Genomic DNA, 19,351 nt, shown 5'->3' with positions numbered 1-19,351 from the left:
TCAGTAGCTGGAAGCAGTGTAGCACTTTAGTGGGGATGTGGCAACAGGCCGTGCTGAAACTTATTTGCTTAGGTGACAAACAGCACACAGCCTCAGAGCTTTGGCAGACTGAGCTGTGGTTCTCGCCACTCAACCTACAATCTGACATGGTTGTGTCTGATAATGGCCGTGACTTAGTGGCGGCTTTGGAGCTTGGCAAGCTGACACACATACCATGACTAGCCCACGTGTTAAACTTAGTGGTTCAGCGGTTTCTCAAAACCTACCTCAATTTACCTGAGCTACTGGTGAAGGTGCGCCGTGTGTGTGCCCATTTCCAAAAGTCATCTACAGCTGCCGCCAGTCTGGAAGAGCTGCAGCAGCGCTTGCAATTGCCAGCTCACCGATAGTTGTGCAACGTGAGCACGCGCTGGAACTCCACGTTCCACATGTTGGCCAGGCTTTGTGAGCAGTAGAGGGCAGTAGTGGAATACCCGCTCCAACATGGTCGTCACCTTTCCAGTCAGTTGCCGCTCTTCACAAGTGACGAGTGGGCATGGATGTCTGACCTCTGTGAGGTTTTAAGAAACTTTAAGGAATCAACACAGTTGGTGAGCGGCGATGCAGCTATTATCAGCGTAACCATACCGCTTCTGTGTCTACTGAAACGCTCGCCGCTCACAATGAAGGCAGATGCTTTGCATATGGAAGAGGTGGAATTGGGGGAATTACACAGGGTGATAGCCAGACTACCCTCATTTCATCTTCCCAGCGCAAATTGGATGAGGATGAGGAGGAGCAGGAGACGGTTGCCTCCGCTACAGAGGGTAGTACCCATAGCAGGTTTGTTCCATCAGTTCAGCGTGGATGGGCAGAAGAGGAGGAAGAGGATGAGGAAATTGAGAGTCATCCTCCTGATGAGGACAGCAAAATATTGACTCTTGCACACATGGCTGACTTTATGTTATGCTGCCTCTCCCATTACCCTCGCGTTGTACGCCTTTTTGTCAACACCGATTACTGGTTGTTCATTTTTCTCGACCCCCGCTACAAAGAGAACTTCTCATCCCTCATTCCTCAGGTGGAGATGACGAGCAAAATGGTGCAATAGCAGAAGATCCTTGTTGAAAAATTGCTCCAAAAATTTCCATTTGACAACACTGGAGGCAGAGTATGTATTTCCTAGGCTACCCTCGCTCCTAATGTAAGCTTAGCAGCAGGCCCTCAACGATAATTTATTCGATGTTCAGCTCAGCAGCAGGCCCTTGCCCATAATTTTTTTCCATTGTCAGATCAGCAGCAAGCAGTCACCCCTAATGTTTTAGAAATTCAGCTCAGCAGCAGACCCTCAACCATAATTTTGCTAATGGTCAGCTCAGCAGCAGCCACTCGCCCCTAATGTTTTAGATGGTCAGCTCAGCAGCAGGCCCTCGCCCATAATTTTTTCCATGGTCAGATCAGCAGTAGGCACCCACCTCTAATGTTTAGAGAGTCAGCTCAGCAGCAAGCACTCACCCCTAATGTTTTAGAGCAGCGATGCCCAACCTATGGCCCACGGGCCAAATGCGGCCCGCAAAGCCGTGTCATGCGGCCCGCGCAGTGACAGGACTTTATCAGGGCAGGGCGCGCTGTGAACGACACAGGCAGCAAAGCGGTGCTGCCTGTGCCTGCATTCTCCCTGCCCAGCGCCGCCCCCTGGCTAATTTATTCATTGCACTTGCCTCTGTGAAATTGAAGAGAAGCGCCGTAATCTCGCACAGGCGCACTGGCAGATGTATTGAAGTGTGCATGCACCGTCTTCCTGGCCTCTGCCAGTGTGCCTGTGCGAGATTATGGCGCTTCTCTTCAAGTTCACAGAGGCAAGTGCAGTGAATAAATTAGCTAGGAAGCGGCTCTGGGTGGGGGGGGATATCTGTGGAGCACACTGAGGAGGATATCTGTGGAGGACACTATGGGAGGATATCTGTGGAGGACACTGAGGGGGGATATCTGTGGAGGACACTGAGGGGGGATATTTGTGGAGGACACTGAGGGGGGATATCTGTGGAGGACACTGAGGGGGGATATCTGTGGAGGACACTGAGGGGTGATATCTGTGGAGGACACTGAGGGGGGATATCTGTGGAGGACACTGAGGGGGGATATCTGTGGAGGACACTGAGGGGGATCTAAGGAGGGGTGTGGGGATGTTGGGGTGGGAGGTCCTGGAGGGGTGTTTGGGTGGGAGCTCTGGAAGGGGTGGGAGGTCCGATAGGTATGTGGGGGTGGGAGATCCGGGAGAGGGGGCCATAAATTTTTTGCTATGGGGCCCAGTCATTTCTAGCTACTCCCCTGATTGTTAAGATTGGGCGGGCACTGGAGCGATATAGCGCCCTGCTGTAGGAGAAGCCGGCGGGAGATGAAAGGAGGAGGGGCCAGCTCCTGGTGGTGTCGGGCACACGGCGCAAGCATGGCGGTGGAGGATCTGACTGAAGCCTAAAGACCAGACATCAAGGTAGACCTGCAGAAGAAGGTGACAGCGCAGTATGTGATGTATATATGTGTGTAATGTATGTAGTGCAGTGTGTGATCATCACATACTGCACTACATACATTACACACATGTACACATCACATGCCCCCTCACAGTAGTTATGCCCAGATATGTGCCCCCTCACAGTAATAATGCCAAGATATGTGCCGTCTTCACAGACGTAATGCTCACATATGCCCCCTCACAGTAGTTATGCCCAGATATGTGCCCCCTCACAGTAATAATGCCAAGATATGTGCCCTCTTCACAGACGTAATGCTCACACATGCCCCCTCACAGTAGTTATGCCCAGATATGTGCCCCCTCACAGTAATAATGCCAAGATATGTGTCCTCTTCACAGACGTAATGCTCACACATGCCCCCTCACAGTAGTTATGCCCAGATATGTGCCCCCTCACAGTAATAATGCCAAGATATGTGCCCTCTTCACAGACGTAATGCTCACACATGCCCCCTCACAGTAGTTATGCCCAGATATGTGCCCCCTCACAGTAATAATGCCAAGATATGTGCCCTCTTCACAGATGTAATGCTCACACATGCCTCCTCACAGTGGTTATGCCCAGATATGTGCCCTCCTCACAGTATTTATACCCTGATATGTGTCCCTTCACAGTAGTTATGCTGAGATATGTGCCCCCTCACAGTAGTTATGCCTGATATGTGCCCTCCTCACAGTAGTTATGCCCAGATATGTGCCCTCTTTACAGTAGTAATGCTCACACGTGCCCCCTCACAGCGTTTGCATTTCTTTCTGGCAAAGCTACCTGGTTCCGGCCCGCAAAATTTATACCAAGTCTAGTGCGGCCCTCAGACGAAAAATGGTTGGGCACCACTGTTTTAGAGAGTCAGTTCAGCAGCAGGCCCTCGCACATAATTTTTTCAATTGTCAGATCAGCAGCAGGCACTCGCCCCTAATGTTTTAGAGAGTCAGCTCGGCAGCAGACCCTCACCCCTAATGTTTTAGATGGTCAGCTCAGCAGCAGGCCCTCACCCATAATTTTTTCCATGGTCAGATCAGCAGCAAACCCTCACCCCTAATGTTTTAGATAATCAGATCAGCAGTAGACCCTCAACCCTAATTTTTTAGATGGTCGTCTCAGCAGCAGACCCTCACCCCTAATTTTTTAGATGGTCAGCTCAACAGCAGACCCTCACCTCTTATTTTTTAGATGGTCAGCTCAGCAGCAGACCCTCACCCCTAATGTTGTAGATGGTCAAATGAGCAGCAGGCCGTCGCCCCTAATGTTTTAGAGGGTCACCAGCAGGCCCTTGCTCCTAATGTTTTAGAGGTTCACCAGCAGGCCATTAATCATAATTTTTCAAGGGTGAGTATGATGCGCTCCTTTATGTTTAATAAAGGTTGTATTGGAGTGCCGGCTCCTTGTAATTTTTGGCAGCCCTTTTACTTAGTGCATAGGCTTTATGGGTGTAGGAGACCCACTACCTGAACAATTGTACCACAATGTGAATTAGGCCCTCATTTATGTGATATACAGGTTATATCGGAGTGGCTCTTCCTTGTAATTTTTGGCAGCACTTGTACTTTATATACAAGTAAATATACAGGAAATAATGTTTCCTAACAATTTTTCCTCTAAAATCATAAGCCCTTTTTTTCTAGTAATACACCCCCAAAAAGGCTTTAGAACATATAACTGCACCGCTGAACGGCAAATAATACTTTACCGCTAGATGACACCGGGAGCTCAGGCCTCTGGAAGTGACCCCTGCTGCCACGCCCCCTTACTCTGCTGCGACCTGTGCCTGCACCAGAAACATTTAGGCCTCTGCCCCTCCCCTGTGCAGGGCCTGTCACTTCTCTGTCTGACATACTCTTAGATCTAATAAAAAAAAAAAAAAAAGGAAGTTAATACACCCCAAAAAAGGCTGTAATTTTCTCACTTCTTCACACAACAGCTAATAAGACCTTTTTCACTAATACATGACAAAAAAGACTTTAATTTTCTCACTTAACTGCACAATGGCTAATAAGTAGGGATGAGCGAACTCGAACTGTATAGTTCGGGTTCGTACCGAATTTTGGGGTGTCCGTGACACGGACCCAAACCCGGACATTTTCGTAAAAGTCCGGGTTCGGGTTCGGTGTTCGTCGCTTTCTTGGCGCTTTTGTGACGCTTTCTTGGCGTTTTTTGAAAGGCTGCAAAGCAGCCAATCAACAAGCGTCGTACTACTTGCCCCAAGAGGCAGTCACAGCCATGCCTACTATTGGCATGGCTGTGATTGGCCAGAGCACCATGTGACCCAGCCTCTATTTAAGCTGGAGTCACATAGCGCCGCCCGTCACTCTGCTGTGATTAGCATAGGGTGAGGTTGCGGCTGCGACAGTAGGGCGAGATTAGGCAGATTAACTCCTCCAAAGGACTTGATTAATCGATCGATCTGCAGCTGTGCATCATTGAGCTGCTGAAATTCAATTGCTCACTGTTTTTAGGCTGCCCAGACCGTTTGTCAGTCACTTTTTTCTGGGGTGATCGGCAGCCATTTTGTGTCTTGTGCGGTGCTGCGACCAAGTGCATCCAAGCTGCGACCAAGTGCATTTAAACCTCAATGGTGTGGTTGTTTTTTGGCTAAAGCCTACATCAGGGTGAAGCTGTCACACCAAGTGCATTTAACCAGCAATAGTCTGTTTATTTTTTGGCCATATACTACATCAGGGGCAAGCTGCGCCTGTCACCAAGTGCATTTAACCAGCAATAGTCTGTTAATTTTTTGCCCATATACTAAATCAGGGGCAAGCTGCGCCCGTCACCAAGTGCATTTAACCCTCAGTAGTGTGGTTGGTCAAGCTGTCACACCAAGTGCATTTAACCAGCAATAGTCTGTTCATTTTTTGGCCATATACTACATCAGGGGCAAGCTGCGCCCGTCACCAAGTGCATTTAACCCTCAGTAGTGTGGTTGGTAAAGCTGTCACACCAAGTGCATTTAACCAGCAATAGTCTGTTCATTTTTTGGCCATATACTACATCAGGGGCAAGCTGCGCCTGTCACCAAGTGCATTTAACCCTCAATGGTGTGGTTGTTTTTTGGCTAAAGCCTACATCAGGGTGAAGCTGTCACACCAAGTGCATTTAACCAGCAATAGTCTATTCATTTTTTGGCCATATACTACATCAGGGGCAAGCTGCGCCCGTCACCAAGTGCATTTAACCCTCAGTAGTGTGGTTGGTCAAGCTGTCACACCAAGTGCATTTAACCAGCAATAGTGTGGTTATTCTTTGGCCATATCCCAGTCTAATTCTGTCACTAAATCCATACCGGTCAACCAGCGCCTAAATACTAGGCCTCAAATTTATATCCCGCTAAATCTGTCAGTACCGCTGTACTGTTGTGGCTGGGCAAGTTATTTAGTGTCCGTCAAAGCACATTTTTTGTTCAGGGTTGAAATACAATTCCCAATTTAGCAATTTCATAATTTAGTGGTTTCTGCTATATCAGAGCTATTAGAAATCTATCCCTAAAAGGGTATATAATATTCAAGGTGCACATAGGGTCATTCAGAATAACTTCACACACACGCTACTGTGCATTTCCAAGTCTAATTCTGTTAGTAAATCCATACCGGTCACCCAGCGCCTAAATACTAGGCCTCAAATTTATATCCCGCTAAATCTGTCGTTACCGCTGTACTGTTGTGGCTGGGCAAGTTATTTAGTGTCCGTTAAAGCACATTTTTTGTTCAGGGTTGAAATACAATTCCCAATTTAGGAATTTCATAATTTAGTGGTTTCTGCTATATCAGAGCTATTTGAAATCTATCCCTAAAAGGGTATATAATATTCAAGGTGCACATAGGGTCATTCAGAATAACTTCACACACGCTACTGTGCATTTCCAAGTCTAATTCTGTCACTAAATCCATACCGGTCACCCAGCGCCTAAATACTAGGCCTCAAATTTATATCCCGCTAAATCTGTCGTTACCGCTGTCCTGTTGTGGATGGGCAAGTTATTTAGTGTCCGTCAAAGCACATTTTTTGTTCTGGGTTGAAATACAATTCCCAATTTAGCAATTTCATAATTTAGTGGTTTCTGCTATATCAGAGCTATTTGAAATCTATCCCTAAAAGGGTATATAATATTCAAGGTGCACATAGGGTCATTCAGAATAACTTCACACACACGCTACTGTGCATTTCCAAGTCTAATTCTGTGACTAAATCCATACCGGTCACCCAGCGCCTAAATACTAGGCCTCAAATTTATATCCCGCTAAATCTGACGTTACCGCTGTACTGTTGTGGCTGGGCAAGTTATTTAGTGTCCGTCAAAGCACATTTTTTTGTTCTGGGTTGAAATACAATTCCCAATTTAGCAATTTCATAATTTAGTGGTTTCTGCTATATCAGAGCTATTTGAAATCTATCCCTAAAAGGGTATATAATATTCAAGGTGCACATAGGGTCATTCAGAATAACTTCACACACACGCTACTGTGCATTTCCAAGTCTAATTCTGTTAGTAAATCCATACCGGTCACCCAGCGCCTAAATACTAGGCCTCAAATTTATATCCCGCTAAATCTGTAGTTACCGCTGTACTGTTGTGGCTGGGCAAGTAATTTAGTGTCCGTTAAAACACATTTTTTGTTCAGGGTTGAAATACAATTCCCAATTTAGCAATTTCATAATTTAGTGGTTTCTGCTATATCAGAGCTATTTGAAATCTATCCCTAAAAGGGTATATAATATTCAAGGTGCACATAGGGTCATTCAGAATAACTTCACACACGCTACTGTGCATTTCCAAGTCTAATTCTGTCACTAAATCCATACCGGTCACCCAGCGCCTAAATACTAGGCCTCAAATTTATATCCCGCTAAATCTGTCGTTACCGCTGTCCTGTTGTGGATGGGCAAGTTATTTAGTGTCTGCCAAAGCACATTTTTTGTTCTGGGTTGAAATACAATTCCCAATTTAGCAATTTCATAATTTAGTGGTTTCTGCTATATCAGAGCTATTTGAAATCTATCCTTAAAAGGGTATATAATATTCAAGGTGCACATAGGGTCATTCAGAATAACTTCACACACACGCTACTGTGCATTTCCAAGTCTAATTCTGTCACTAAATCCATACCGGTCACCCAGCGCCTAAATACTAGGCCTCAAATTTATATCCAGCTGAATTTGAATACAATACATTGGGCCAAATAATATTTTTGTTGTTGTGGTGAACCATATCAATGAGGAAAACATCTAGTAAGGGACGCGGACGTGGACATGGTCGTGGTGGTGTTAGTGGAACCTCTGGTGCTGGGAGAGGACGTGGCCGTTCTGCCACATCCACACGTCCTAGTGTACCAACTACCTCAGGTCCCAGTAGCCGCCAGAATTTACAGCAATATTTGGTGGGGCCCAATGCCGTTCTAAGGATGGTAAAGCCTGAGCAGGTAAAGGCATTAGTCAATTGGGTGGCCGACAGTGGATCCAGCACGTTCACATTATCTCCCACCCAGTTTTCTGCAGAAAGTGCACAGATGGCGCCTGAAAACCAAGCCCATCAGTCTGTCACATCACCCCCATGCATATCAGGGAAACTGTCTGAGCCTCAAGTTATGCAGCAGTCTCTTATGCTGTTTGAAGACTCTGCTGGCAGGGTTTCCCAAGGGCATCCACCTAGCCCTTCCCCAGCAGTGGAAGACATAGAATGCACTGACACGCAACCACTTATGTTTCCTGATGATGAGGACATGGGAATACCACCTCAGCACGTCTCTGATGATGACGAAACACAGGTGCCAACTGCTGCATCTTTCTAAAGTGTGCAGACTGAACAGGAGGTCAGGGAGGAAGACTGGGTGGAAGACGATGCAGGAGACGATGAGGTCATAGACCCCACAGGGAATGAAGGTCGTTCCACTGACTTTCAGAGTTCGGAGGAAGAGGCAGTGGTGAGACTGAGCCAACAGCATAGCAAAAGAGGGAGCAGGAGCCGGGGGGCAAAAGCAGAATACCCGCCACCAAGAGAGTTCGCCTGCTACTGGCCACCGCCACCTGGGACCGAGCACCCCAAAGGCAGCTTCAAGGAGTTCCCTGGCGTGGCAGTTCTTCAAACAATGTGCTGACGACAAGACCCGAGTGGTTTGCACGCTGTGCCATCAGAGCCTGAAGCGAGGCATTAACGTTCTGAACCTTAGCACAACCTGCATGACCAGGCATCTGCATGCAAACTCTGAACTGCAGTGGAGTAAACACCTTAAAAACAAGGAACTCACTCAGGCTCCCCTTTGCTACCTCTTCTGCTGCTGCCTCTTCCTCCGCCTCGGGAGGAACGTTGGCACCTGCCGCCCAGCAAAGAGGATGTACCACCAACACCACCACCTCTGTCACCAAGTATCTCCACCATGTCACAAGGCAGCGTTCAGCTCTCCATCTCACAGTTGAGAGAAAGCGTAAATTCCCACCTAGCCACCCTCGATCCCTGGCCCTGAATGCCAGCATTTCTAAACTACTGGAATATGAAATGCTGTCATTCAGGCTGGTGGACACAGACAGCTTCAAACAGCTCATGTCGCTTGCTGTCCCACAGTATGTTGTTCCCAGCCGCCACTAATTCTCCAAGAGAGCCGTGCCTTCCCTGCACAACCAAGTATCCGATAAAATCAAGTGTGCACTGCGCAACGCCATCTGTGGCAAGGTCCACCTAACCAAAGATACGTGGACCAGTAAGCACGGCCAGGGATGCTATATCTCCCTAACTGCACACTGGGTAAATGTAGTGGCGGCTGGGCCCCAGGCGGAGAGTTCTTTGGCGCACGTCCTTCCGCCACCAAGGATCACAGGGCTACATTCTTTGCCTCCTGTAGCATCCTCCTCCTACTCGGCTTCCTCCACCTCTTCTTCCACCTGCTCATCCAGTCAGCGATAGCCCTTCACCACCAACTTCAGCACAGCCCGAGGTAAACGTCAGCAGGCCATTCTGAAACTCATATGTTTGGGGGACAGGCCCCACACCGCTCAGGAGTTGTGACGGGGTATTGAACAACAGACCGACGAGTGGTTGCTGCCAGGGAGCCTCAAGCAAAATATTGTTGCAGCTCTGGGACTAGCCGGTTTGACGCACATCCCTTGCCTGGCGCATGTTCTGAATTTGGTGGTGCAGAAGTTCGTTCACAACTACCCCGACATGTCAGAGCATGCTGCATAAAATGCGGGCCATCTATGCGTGCTTCGGGTGTTCACATCCTGCCGCTGTTCGCCTGTCTGCGCTACAGCGTAACTTCGGCCTTCCCGCTCCCCACCTCATATGCGACGTGCCCACCAGATGGAACTCCACCTTGCACATGCTGGACAGACTGCGAGCAGCAGCAGGCCATAGTGGAGTTCCAGCTGCAGCACACACTGGTCAGTCGCACTGCGGAACAGCACCACTTCACCACCAATGACTGGGCCTCCATGCGAGACCTGTGTGCCCTGTTCCCCTGTTTTGAGTGCTCCACCAACATGGCCAGTGGCGATGACGCCGTTATCAGCGTTACAATACCACTTCTATGTCTCCTTGAGAAAACACTTAGGGCGATGATGGAAGAGGAGGTGGCCCAGGAGGAGGAGGAGAAGGAGGATGAGGGGTCATTTTTAGAACTTTCAGGCCAGTCTCTTAGAAGTGACTCAGAGGGAGGTTTTTTGCAACAGCAGAGGCCAGGTACAAATGTGGCCAGCCAGGGCCCACTACTGGAGAACGAAGAGGACGAGGATGAGGAGGAGGTGGAGGAGGAGGAGGATGAAGCATGTTCACAGCGGGGTGACAACCAATGCAGCTCGGGCCCATCACTGGTGTGTGGCTGGGGGGAAACGGAGGACGATGACGATATGCCTCCCACAGAGGACAGCTTGTCCTTACCTCTGGGCAGCCTGGCACACATGAGAAGTATAGAACTACATGCTGCAGTGCCTGCGCATCGACAGCAGAGTTGCCCATATTTTAACGTGTGCGGACTACTGGGTTGCCACCCTGCTGGATCCCTGGTACAAAGACAATGTGCCCACCTTACTTCCTGCACTGGAGCGTGATAGGAAGATGCGCAAGTACAAGCGTGCGTTGGTAGATGCGCTACTGAGAGCATTTCCAAATGTCACAGGGGAACAAGTTGAAGCCCAAGGCGAAGGCAGAGGAGGAACAAGAGGTCGCCAACGCAGCTGTGTCACGGCCAGCTCCTCTGAGGGCAGGGTTAGCTTGGCAGAGATGTGGAAAAGTTTTGTCACCATGCCACAGCTAACTACACCACCACCTGATACGGAACGTGTTAGCAGGAGGCAGCATTTCACTAACATGGTGGAACAGTACATGTGCACACCCCTCCACGTACTGACTAATGGTTCGGCCCCATTCAACTTCTGGGTCTCCAAATTGGCCAGAGCTAGCCTTTTATGCCTTGGAGGTGCTGGCCTGCCCGGTGGCCAGCGTTTTGTTTGAACGTGTATTCAGCACGGCAGGGGGTGTCATTACAGACCAACGCAGCCGCCTGTCCACAGCCAATGTAGACAAGCTGATGTTCATAAAAATGAACCAGGCATGGATCCCACAGGACCTGTCCATCCCTTGTGCAGATTAAACATTTATAACTACCTCCCCTTAACAATATATTCTTGTACTCCAGGGCACTTCTTCATTCAATCCTCTTTTTTTAATTTTACCATTATATTGCGGGGCAACCCAAAGTTGAATGAACCTCTCCTCCGTCTAGGTGCCAGGGGCCTAAATATCGTAAACTGGCCTGTTCCAATGGTGGGTGACATGAAGCCTGATTCTCTGCAATGGGACCTCTCTCCTCTGTCTGGGTGCTGGGGCCTAAATATCTCACAGTGGCCTATTCCAGTGGTGGGTGACATGAAGCCTGATTCTCTGCTATGGGACCTCTCTCCTCTGTCTGGGTGCTGGGGCCTAAATATCTGACAGTGGCCTGTTCCAGTGGTGGGTGACATGAAGCCTGATTCTCTGCTATGGAACCTCTCTCCTCTGTCTGGGTGCCGGGGCCTAAATATCTGACAGTGGCCTGTTCCAGTGGTGGGTGACATGAAGCCTGATTCTCTACTATGACATGAAGCCTGATTCTCTGCTATGGGACCTCTCTCCTCTGTCTGGGTGCCGGGCCTAAATATCTCACAGTGGCCTGTTCCAGTGGTGGGTGACATGAAGCCTGATTCTCTGCTATGGGACCTCTCTCCTCTGTCTGGGTGCTGGGGCCTAAATATCTGACAGTGGCCTGTTCCAGTGGTGGGTGACATGAAGCCTGATTCTCTGCTATGGGACCTCTCTCTGTCTGGGTGCCGGGGCCTAAATATCTGACAGTGGCCTGTTCCAGTGGTGGGTGACATGAAGCCTGATTCTCTACTATGGGACCTCTCTCCTCTGTCTGGGTGCTGGGGCCTATGGTGACATGAAGCCTCTCTCCAATTGATATTGGTTAATTTTTGTATTGTTATTTATTTTATTCCCTATCCACATTTGTTTGCAGGGGATTTACCTACATTTTGCTGCCTTTTGCAGCCCTCTATCCCTTTCCTGGGCTATTTTACAGCCTTTTTAGTGCCGAAAAGTTTGGGTCCCCATTGACTTAAATGGCGTTCGGGTTCGGCCAAACTTCTCGAACCCGAACATCCAGGTGTTCGCTCAACTCTAATCCTGACAATTCATTTCTGAGTGCTGAATGAGCGCTGTGTATACAGAATAGAAGCAATGTGCAGCTTCCTGTACTGGCCTGGTGGTCATGTGACCACCGGGGCAGGGAGAGTGCAGGAGTTGTGTCTTCCATAGACCTCGATCAGCCCTGCACTGAATTACCCAAATTATGCCAACATAAAGTAGACATATGGTAAATGTTAATTAATGAGTATTTTATGAGGTATCACTATCTGTCTTAAAAGCAGAGAGATTCAAATTTTCGTGAAATATATTGACTCAAATTTACCATTAACATGATGTCCAATGTGTCACGAGAAAACAATCTCTGAATGGCTTGGATAATTGCCGTTTCGATATTACAACGTTCACTGTGCACTAAAAATTACATGATGTCCTTATTCTGCGGCTCAATACGATTATGGTGATACCAAATTTGTTAAATTTTTATTTTGTTTTATTACTTTAGAAAAAATCAGAATTTTCTTTGCAGCCATAACTTTTTTTAATATTTCAGTCTACAGAATGAACTACAGTTTTTATTAGTCCCATGGCTAGGGTACGTGCTACTTCACTCTTGGTCAACTTTTTGGGAGGGAAAAGGCAACAAAAAAATTGTTAATTTCATTTTTATTATAGTTTTTTCCATTACAGCGTTCACTGCACTAGAGCAATTTTTTTTTTTTTTTTTTATTGTTTATATATTTTAATATGTAAATTTGGGAGATGCAGCGGCAGCCATGCGGGAGTCAGAAGCAACACGGGTGCCAGGAAGCCAGGTATTGTAAGTACAATCACTTTGAAGAGCCCAGGCATATGGGGGGGCATTTTATGGGTTGCATAACCCCTTTAAGCTATTGTACAATTGTGAATGAAGGTGATTTTTAAAGGCAGTTAGTATTTAGCCATCCCTATTACTCACATGGTATGTTACCAAGCTTTCCCTGTTTCCTGAAGGAAAATCATCCTAGCTATTTTACAGTATGGAGGATTTGTCCCTACATAACTAAGCAGATTTATCTATTGTAACTTCCCACAGATTCTTACCCAGCTTTTAGCTTCACACAGATTCTAACCCAGCTTTTCCAGTCTCCTGGATAGCAAGAAGGCTAGTTATTCTCCATGATACAGGATGGCCCACGAAAAAGTAGCCCGCCTCCAAAGTCTCCAAATCAAACTGGCTAATAGTAACTCTGTCTTAGTTGTCCATAGCAACCAATAGGAGCTCAGTTTTCATTTTTACAGAGCCCTGTAGGAACTGAAACTTGAGCTCTGATTGGTTGCTATGGGCAACTAAGACACATTTACTATTAGGCAGTTTGATTTGAAGATATTAAAGATATTTCAGGCGGGCTACTTTTTTGAGGGCCAGCCTGTCATTGAGGAATTAACTCCACAAGCAAATCTGGCATTCTGCAGCTATCTCATCTATCTCATAACATAAACCCTCTGCAGTACCGAGCCTCTTTTCACCTTAAATCCCAGTCCGATTTTTGCAAATCTGACATGTGTCACTTTATGGGTTAATAACTTTGGAACGCTTTTACTTATCCGAGCCATTCTGAGATTATTTTCTCGTGACACATTGTACTTCATAACAGTCATAAGTTTGAGTCAATATATTTCACTATTGTTTATGAAAAAAATCAAAATTTACCCAAAAATTAGAAAAATTCTAAATTTTCTGAATTTCTATTTCTCTGCCTTTAAGACAGAAAGTGACACCTCATGAAATATTTATTCATTAACATTCCCCATATACTCAACTTTATGTTTATATCATTTTTTAAATGTAATTACATTTTTGGGGATGTTAGAAGGCTTAGAAGTTTAGAATCAATTTTTAAAATTTTCAACAAAATTTCCAAAACCATTTTCTCAGCACCAATTCAGTTATAAAGTGATTTTGATGGGCTTACATAATGGAAACCACCCATAAATGACCCCATTTTAGAAACTATACCACTTAAATTATTCAAAACTGATATTACAAAATGTGTTAACCCTTGAGGTGTTCCACAAGAATTAAAGGAAAATGGAAGTAAAATTTTAAAATTTCACATTTTTGGTAGATTTTTAATGTTAATCATATTTTTCTTGCAACACAGCAAGGGATAACAGCAATATAATATACATTACTCTGATTCTGCAGTTTACAGAAATACCCTATATGTGGCGGTAAACTGCTTTATGGGCACGTGGCAGTGGTCAGAAGAAAAGGAGAGCCATATAGATTTTGGAGGCAGATTTTGCTAGAATGTTTTTTGGGCACCATTTTGTATTTGAAGAAACCCTGATGTACCCCTACAGTGGGAAACCCTCTAAAAGTGACCCCATTTTGGAAACTACACCCCTTAACGAATATATTAAGGGGGTACTGACTACTTTGACCCCTAAGAAATTGGAAACACTTGGCTGTGAAAATGAAAAGTTTAATTTCTTCCAATAAAATGTTGATTTAGCTCCAAATTTTTCATTTTCACAAGGGGTAACAGGAGAAAAAGCACCCCATAATTTGTTACCCATTTTCTCCTGAATATGACAACACACCATATGTGGTAGTAAACTACTATGAGGGCACATGGCAGGACTCAGAATAAAAGGAGCACTATATGGCTTTTGCAGCAAAGATTTTGATGGATTGGTTTGCTGGTGCCATTCGTCTTTATTTTTTAAGTGATTGTCTTATATGGGGGCTAATTGCCATTCTGTGGTGCAGTGAAATAGTATAAAGCCAGTTTGCCATGTATTACTGGCGAAATAAAAAACTATTCGCAGTTTAGCATTGCACTTATCTGTTGAAAAGCCTTTTATGTTGTGTAACAGTAGAAAGAATTAGTGACTAATTGCCGTTCTGCCATCAACCCAGTGGTTCTTGAACGGTTGACCCGACCTTCGACTTCATCGCAAATGACATCAGACACCCCCAGCCAAGAATCGGTGGGTTTGTCAGACACAACCCTTAGTTGCCATGACCCGGATGTAGGCCCTGTGCCCTCACCTGTCCTCGACCTGTCTCTGTTCTTTTCTGTACACTCACTGCGAAAAGTATTATATGCTGTAGGCTCGGCTCCACTTTTCAGCGAGGAAGAGCTACTAGAGGACAGTCAGCAGCTACTGCCCAGCCAAGATGTGGAGGAGACATCCGCCGATTCTTCCTCTAGGCGGGCAAATAGGGATGAGGAGAGTGGGGTGGGAACTGGTGTTGAGAGCGGTCAGGCTCCTGACCCAGAGACGGTTGAGGAGGAAATCAGTGATGTGCAGACAGTACTCAATGATGATGATGTAGCTGATCGCAATTGGGAGCTCGGTGACGAAGGGGCTTCATCATCATCGGGAGAAGAGGGTGGCAACTTGCCCGTGAGGTAGCAGCGTAGCCAGCAAGTCGCTAGCTTGGGCGGGAGTCGGCAGGGTGGCAGCAGTGGGAGGTCGGTAGCTTTGCAGGAGTCTACCTGCCCCGGAAGTAGTGGTGCAGGGGTTCAAGGAGGCAGCGGTGATAGTAGTCAGTCAGTACGTAGTGTTAGGGGTAAAATCACCTACTCGGCGGTGTGGACATTTTTTTTAAGCCGCTGGAGAAGTGTCACCACCAGACATCTGAGAAGCTCTGTCAGACGTTCTTCAGAACTTCCTGCTTGCGGTTCTTTTTGTTTTGCTTTCGTTTTCTCATCTCGTTAGCCTCTCTCAGCTGTCATGTAGTTGCACTGATTGCATCCCTTTAAATCCCTTCCCATACTGCATCACTTTGCGGTTTATACAACTTCCTGCAGTGTGTGCATGCTGGATGCTACTACCGAGTCTTCTACAGATACGTTTTGTTCATTCATTTGTGTTTTCCTGTTTGCTGGATCCCAGGTGACCCTGACTCCCTCCGTATCAAGTGTAGGGAGCCGGTGGTCGTGTCCCCTCACTATTATAGGGTGTTCAGGTGTTATACAGTCGAGGAACGAGGATATGCGATCATCTACCATTGAGATTTTTGCATAGGCTGAGCAGTTAGGGAGAGAGCCAGGTCTGTTGCAGGGCTTTCCCTTTGGTTCCTTAGTTTTGGATCCAGTCAGTCGGATCTTCATTTTGTGTCTTCTAGTTTTCCGTACACCTTCCGTGACAAGAAGGTGAACATAGCCATATGTAGAATCTGTGGGCAGAGGGTGAAGCATGGTCAGGGTGCCAATGTTGGCTCTACGGCGCTGTGTCAACATATGCAGCATCGCCATAAAGTGGCCGGGGAGAAATGTGGCTCCGATGTGGTGGTCCAGCCTGCCACAGCAACTGCTCCATCACCCACTGGCACGCACTCTGATTCTGGCAGTCAAGGTTCCACCACCTCAGCCAAAGGAAGCTGTCTGTCCTTCCCATCATCTACTTGTCCTTAAGCTCCTGTTCCTCCTCCTCCTAGTCAGTCATGCCGTCAACAATCTATCACCAAAGCAATTGCCAAGAGACAACAGTATGTGTGCACTCATCCAACGGTGCAGAAGCTGAGCGTGCTCCTGGCCAAGTTGCTGGTGCTGCAGTCCCTACATTTCCAAGTGGTGGACTCTGCACCTTTCAGAGAACTGGTGGCTTGTTCCAAGTAGAGGAGGAGAGTAGCAAGACATCATTTCTTTGCCAAAAAGGCAGCACCAGCCCTGCACAAATACAGTATGTAGAACAGAAGGTGGTCCAGTCTTTGAGCCTGTCGGTGTCTGCCAAAGTGCACAGTGTCGATGTCAGCCAGTGGCAGCTCATGCGTGACACCTGCCGTTTGCTCAGGCCTTTTCAGGAGGCCACGTTATTTGTCAGTCACCAGGACTACGGGATGATTAATGTCATTCCACTGCTTCATGTCCTTGAACAGATGCTGGTAAATCTGTCTGGTCAGGGGACTGGAGACTTGGCACCTAGATCTCACGGCCACATGAGCCCTGTGGGGGCTGAACTGGAGGAGGTGAAGGAGGACATTGGAGCACAAGCAATGTGTAGCGGTATGGGTGGTTTTTCTACACAGGTGACAGGAGATGAGGAGCATGAGCAGTCAGAGGAGCTACAGGGCGATGAGGAAGACAAAACAGAGGACCCACACACACCGTGGCAGTATGCAGTGAAGATGGAGGCAGGGAGTCCCTCCGAGTCACTTGCACAAATGGCCCGATGCATGCTCACTTGCTTGGGTAGTGACAGCCGAATTGGCTGAAGGATGACTTCTGGCTCTCCACCTTGTTGGACCCTAGCAACCGGCAGGGCCGGCGCCACCCATAAGCAGAGTAGGCCACTGCGTAGAGCGCACTCTTGCTGGGGGCGGCGATGCTCTTGAGTCTGTTCCCCAGTGGCGTTGCAAGGTGGGTGCAGCGGGTGCGGGCCGCATTGGGTGACACCAGTCTGATGGGGTGTCACCCGCCGGACCCAAGTTCCCAACACCACTAGCACCTGCCCTCTTGTACTTGTGTGGCTGATCTAATCCTGCACTTGGCGGCTGCGCGGACATGAGTTCAGTCACTTCGGCGTGCAATCGTGCGAGACCCGTGACCTCCCGAGGTGGGTCTCGCGGGATCACGTGCCGCAGGACGGGATTGCGCGCCGAAAACACTGAACTCATGCTTGCGCAGCCGGCAAGTACAGACTGTACAGGATCAGCGACGCAAGTACGGGGGGGGGGGGGGGGGGTTGTTGGCAAACTACATAATGTCATAATGTATGGCAGTCTGGGAGCAAAATTTACTTGTGTGGGGGCAAAATTACTTAGTGGGGGCAAATTACATAATGGAGGGCAGTGTGGGGGCAAACAACATAATGTGGGGCAGTGTGGGGGCAAATTAATGTGAGGCAGTGTGGGGGGAAATGATGACAGAGAAGATCTACATTGGAGGAGACGTCACCTGGAGGCCCTGCATGTGAGAGGTACGTGCTGCTGTATATGTGCAATGCTGCTATTTTATGCTTTGCATATGAGAAAATGTTTACAATTAAAATGTTTTAATTAAATGTTCTATTTTACTATTTTTATTATTTGGTCGAAAGGCTGATGGGGGGAGGGGTGATTGTAACAGGACTGCTGTAGAATATATAAAATTAGCTGGTCAAGTAAAATGTTGCATGCAACAATCATTAAATAGGTGGCTGACAAAAAAGGGGCGGGTCAAAGGGCGTGGCCAATTGGCGGAGTCAAGGGGCAGAAAAATTTGCTTTTGTCTAGGGTGGAAAAAATCCTTGCCCCAGCCCTGGCTACCAGGGCCTTTTTTTTACACCGGCTGAGAGGGAGGATATAACTGAACTACTATAGAGACCTCCTATGTAGTCAGTTGGCCGCTGCCTAACTGCGCCATCGTCCATCCTCTCGCAGGTCTCTCCTCTGCGCTCACATTCCACTACCATGGCTTCTGGGGAGGGGTGGGGTGGTAGGGGCAGTACCAGCTCCATTAGCAGCAGCCTGAGTCTACAGTCTCTGATGAGCAGCTTTTTTCACCCACATAGTGAAAAAACTACTCACCAGCAGCAGCATCTAGACCTGGAGCAGAACCTGAACCAGCAGGTGGTGGCATACTTGGAGTGCACCCTGCTAGCCGATCTTAAAAATCAGCTGGACTACTGGACAGCCAAACTGGATTTGTGGCCGCAACTGCCTGAGTTTGCCCTGAAAAAGCTGTCCTGCCTGGCCAGTAGTGTGGCATCAGAGCAGGTGTTTAGTGCGGCGGGGGCCATAGTTCTCCCAAGAAGAACTCGCCTGTCCACCAAAATGTGGAGAGACTGACCATTGTCAAGATGAATCAGGCGTGGATCAACCAGGATTTCCATTCACCAATTCTTGATGCATTAGACCAGATCATCCATGGTGCCACACCAACACTTTGACAAAAGAGACTGGTTTCTTCTGGCTACCTGCTTTAGCTACCATTCTGATGCTGCCACCCACCTGATGCCACACATCTCATGCCAAGTGCTCCTTCTTTCACCCACCATCTTCATGGGGTACTGGTATTGCCACCCACCTCCATAATATGTCACCTTGCCACTGTGGCCTCCTAATGCTGCCGCCACCTCCACACTCTGTCATTGTGCTACTCTGCATCCTCCTGATTCTGATGCCACCTACAGACTCTGTGATTTGGCCACTCTGTGGTCTCCTGATGCTGCTTCCACCTCATTACTATTTCACCTTTCCACTCTGTGGTTTCCTCATGCTGCTGTCACCTCCACACTATGTCAGCTTGCCACT

This window comes from Bufo gargarizans, chromosome 2 (assembly GCF_014858855.1).
Source record: "Bufo gargarizans isolate SCDJY-AF-19 chromosome 2, ASM1485885v1, whole genome shotgun sequence".
NCBI classification, from domain to species: domain Eukaryota; kingdom Metazoa; phylum Chordata; class Amphibia; order Anura; family Bufonidae; genus Bufo; species Bufo gargarizans.
Note: the sequence above shows the minus strand (reverse complement) of the source record.